Source organism: Halyomorpha halys, unplaced genomic scaffold (assembly GCF_000696795.3).
Source record: "Halyomorpha halys isolate HHAL.00 unplaced genomic scaffold, Hhal_1.1 Scaffold608.1, whole genome shotgun sequence".
Lineage (NCBI taxonomy): Eukaryota > Metazoa > Arthropoda > Insecta > Hemiptera > Pentatomidae > Halyomorpha > Halyomorpha halys.
This window is the reverse complement of record NW_027109708.1, coordinates 328,610-332,997: the sequence shown is the minus strand read 5'-3', so window position 1 is coordinate 332,997 and position 4,388 is coordinate 328,610. Positions and strand designations below refer to the sequence as shown.

General features: G+C 30.3%; 1 long non-coding RNA gene across 2 annotated transcripts in view; it reads left to right on the top strand.

The window, feature by feature from the left end:
* The window catches only part of LOC136795879 (uncharacterized), a 44,241-nt gene that overhangs the window by 20,727 nt on the left and 19,126 nt on the right, over positions 1–4,388 (top strand). The gene's annotated exons all lie outside the window — the stretch shown is intronic.

Sequence of the window (4,388 nt, the reverse complement as noted above, 5' to 3'; positions counted from 1 at the left end):
CACCGTAGTATGATTATAATTATTTCCCTCCATTATATTTCGGAATGGTAAATAGCATTTTATACCTACTGCCAGGTAAAACACAGCCGCCTCTAACCTGAGGAACAAACGCTGACCAGTACGCCGCCTATTCTAGGAACCGTCGCGTCTGGATTTGATTCTAGTTTTGGTCCAACCCGGGTATTTTATTTCTACATGCACCTAACCTAATAGGGAATTTATAATAAAATGACCAATTTTATTTTCTTAGAAATTGTAATTCACTGATCGGTTTTATTAATTTTTGGAGTTCTATTTATTAAGGTTGAACTCGGAATAAACGTTATACTGTACTAAATGAATTCGTGAAGAAAATGATCTCGTCTCTCCTTCAGTTTGGTCTCAGCACTTGATTAAGCTTTTATAATAAGGAAAATTGTTCCTCTTAGGGGAAAACAGATTAAACCGCTTGGAGCAAATATAATTTTATTAAAACGAATAAATTTCGTTATTTTACTGTAAAAACTAACGAAAAAATTTAAGGTTCAATCATGTATAATATGCACATTTAATATAATGCTATTTTAAGTATAATATGAGCTTTGCTGTGACGCTTGTTGTTTAAAACAATGATATCCCCATCCAATAACCTACAGAACCTTCTTTTATTCTGCTTGAGTTATTAATTAAAATAAACTTATGAATTATTCACCATTTCAATTATTTGTAGATTATATCATTATATACATTCGTCCTCTATGGAATGTAGTCTACTAGGCGGGAAAATGTCTTCCTACATATTCATTTGAACATAAACGTAAATTAAAGCAGACATAGCTAAGTATCCTATTTTTATTTAACCTAATAACTTTAAAATAATTTCATTTTCCAGCATAGATATTTTTATTACATTTATTTATTTAATATAGCAGATTTTAAAGGAACTGCTATGCTGTGAAGAATACTATAATATATATATGTATATAAGTTATAAAAAAGGTTATCTTGCAGATTACTCACCCCTGGAGTTAATCTATTAATTTAGTTGTATTCATTCTTATAGTGCCTGTGATATTCCTGCAGTTAGTTGAATACATATATATTACATCATTCATTGAGAGTTCTGTATAGAAATTGAATGTTATGGAAGAAATATGAGCAAGAACATTTCTGATTAATCTTACGTATTAATAAAGATGATTATTAGTTAACAGTATTCAATGGATCTGTTATAATAACCATTGAATTTAAACCCTTTTTTTTTCTTTTTGTTCTGCTTTTCAAAATATTCTGTTTGGACCCTGTTTGTTTTTTTGCCTTATTGTTCCAAATCATGATTTGTTAGCTTCTATAAAATTAATCACAACTCCCACAACAGCTTTTTCACTGGCACATTCCTTAAAAAACTAAATAACTGTAAATGAGGCTAAGTTGTGATGTATGCAATAGATATTGAATTTAACTTTTATTCATCAAAACCAGCTCTAAAATTTAAAACAACATACTTATGCAATATATAAATGTTTCCCTCACCACAACAGCCCAGGAGGTATTAGGTTTCAGAAAAAGATAACCAAGAACTGGCTGGTTTTATAACAAAATTAGATTTGTTCAGAAAATGAATGGATGGAGAGCTGCCTCTTGATAAACCTAGAATAAAAGTATGTAAGGCTGGAGATGATACACTTCTTATTTCTAAGTAGACACTTTAGCAGTCAGCTTAACAAAGTAAATATTAAAAATAAAAATGCTCCTCAAGCTTATCCTTCTAAGTGGAAGGAAGAATCATGGTGAAAGCATAGAAAATAGGTATGTAGGTTTAATATATAGGTATATAGGTATAATATATCTGATTCACAAAAAGGGTGATCAAACCAATTGTAATAATTACAGGGGTATCACGTTATTAAAATATGTCTTTAAAATTCTAAAGAATATTCTCATTAAAAGGCTCCTTCCTTACACAGAAAGAATCCTTGGAAAGGCTTCTGAAGAGGGCAACAAACTACCAACCAAATCTTTTGGTTCTGGATGGTCTTTGAAAAGACTATTGAATATAAATTGGTCACACATCTTTTCATCAAATTTAAATCTGCCTAAGAGAGTGTTGACCATAAAGAGTTATATGATACACTTTATGAACTTGAAAATCCTTGCAAAACTTTTTTTTTGGCTCAAGTCCTCCATTGAGGACCTGTACAGTCTTAGAGTGGGATTGTCCCAGCTCACTCACTCTCAGGTCCTCCTTCTAAAGTTTGTCTGCCTGGTTTAATTGACAATATGTGAGAGCAAGAGCATGGCCCAGATTGGATTGAATCCAATCAAGGAATTTGTTCCTGGAATGGTAGTGACACATTAGCCTGCCTGCTATTTAATCTTGGTGAGGAGGGAGCAACAGAAACAGAGATCCAGACCACTGACACAATATTTAACAGAACTTGGAATTGCTTATAGATCTGCTAGTTACCAGATCTATAAAATCATTAAAATGTGTGTTTCAGCAACTTAAAAATGGTGCAAAAAGTTTCGGAGTAAAGATAAATAGTAAAGAAACTAAATATATTTTAGTAAGTGGAGATGAGGTAATCTAATGCAAACATACTACTCATTTTTGAGAGAAATATATTGCAAAGAATCTTTGTTACAATCAAAGAAGGTACCTGGTATAAAATACCTGGCCACATAGAATGTGGACATTTATGATATTTTCAAGGACACAAATATTGAAAGGTTTGTCAAAGTTGGAAGGTTGAGGTTAGGTGGATAAAAAATGTCATGGATAACAATGAAATCTCTGGTAAACTGGCAAAGGAGGTCCTTCATCAAACAAGAAGAGTAGGGATACCCAACCTCAGATTGCTTAATTGAACATGAGAGAACAAAATAAACATAATTAGATGGCTTCCACATAGAACAAAGAAGAATGGCAGAAGCTTCTGGAGGAGGTCCTAATTCAGAGATGGACCATTGTGCCGCACATGTTTGTATGAATTTATATGTGATTTTATCAAAATAATGCAACAACTATGAGCTTAAATGTCAGATAGGTGATCATTAAGATACAAGGTATCTTGTATATTTTTTTGTTTTATAAATTTTATCACATATTATGATAAGATATTTCAAATTTTCATTTATCTTTAGCATGTGTACACCTATTTATAAAATTAATAAATAAAATAATAAAATGGTGCCAAATCATAAGTTAAAAAGTAAAATATTATTTTGATCAGTTTTTAGTGATAACTTAGTACATTTTTCATGACAGCAACAATATTGTATTAAAAGAAAACTTTAAAGGATATCATGAAGTAATTTATAATTAGATCAGTTGTGAACATGTAAATTGTTTCTATTCTGCTTCGCAACACATGTTAAAATTTGAAACTTCAAATAATAAACTATAAACACTGAATTTTCTGATGTTAGTGACTAAGAGGCCTGTATTAAACATTAGTACTACAGATAAATGGTAATGCAAATTTTTGTGAGATTATCAAGAATAAACTTATGTATCAGGACATGATCCAAACATCTCATTCAAATAAATACGATGTATCCTCTTTACTATGGTTTTATTGTTATTATATTTACCTTTATTGACTGGTGAAAACTTTTGGAGGAGGCCCAGTCTGATGACAGGATGTAGCACCATCTATGTATGTATGTTAATGTAACTGAAATTTTTTTGATGAATAATTCTAATTCTATATTATATAGATGGTTAACCGTATGTGAATTTGAAGGAGATGGTCAGAGCTGTAGTATAGAGGAAATAAACAATAGTTCTCAACTATTTATTTATTGCCAACATTTCAGTCCACAATGTAGGTCTTCATCAGAACTGATGTGATGAGTGAAGTAATAAACTGTTGGTAGTAGAAATAGTTGAGAAATATTTTTTATTTCTTCCTGACTGCATTCCTGACCATCTCCTTCAAATTTTAATTCTATTTACTCTTGTTTTTCTGATTGCTGAGGTAACATATTATAATATGTTATAATATTATAATATTATAAGTAACATATAAACTCCAAAGTATATGCTGAAAGAAACACTTAAAATTTAGATTACTTTTTATACAGTTATTTGTGTGTGTGTTTGTATGAATTGTTGAAAGACATAATATTTTTTAGCATTATTATATTCTAACTCATTTCTTCCCCACAGTAGATTTTATATTTATGGAGTGTATATTTTTGAGTTTGCAAATTCACAAAAAAAATCATTCAAATAATTAATTAATTATCTTTGGCATTTTATTAACTAATGTTAAACCCTACACATTATTTTAAAAAAACAACTTAAACTGTTTATTTTTTCACTATATTTCTAAATGGCCGAGATGTGGTGGATGGTAATGTTGAATTTCGAGGATCATACAGGTTTGGCCTGTTATGTTGCCAAT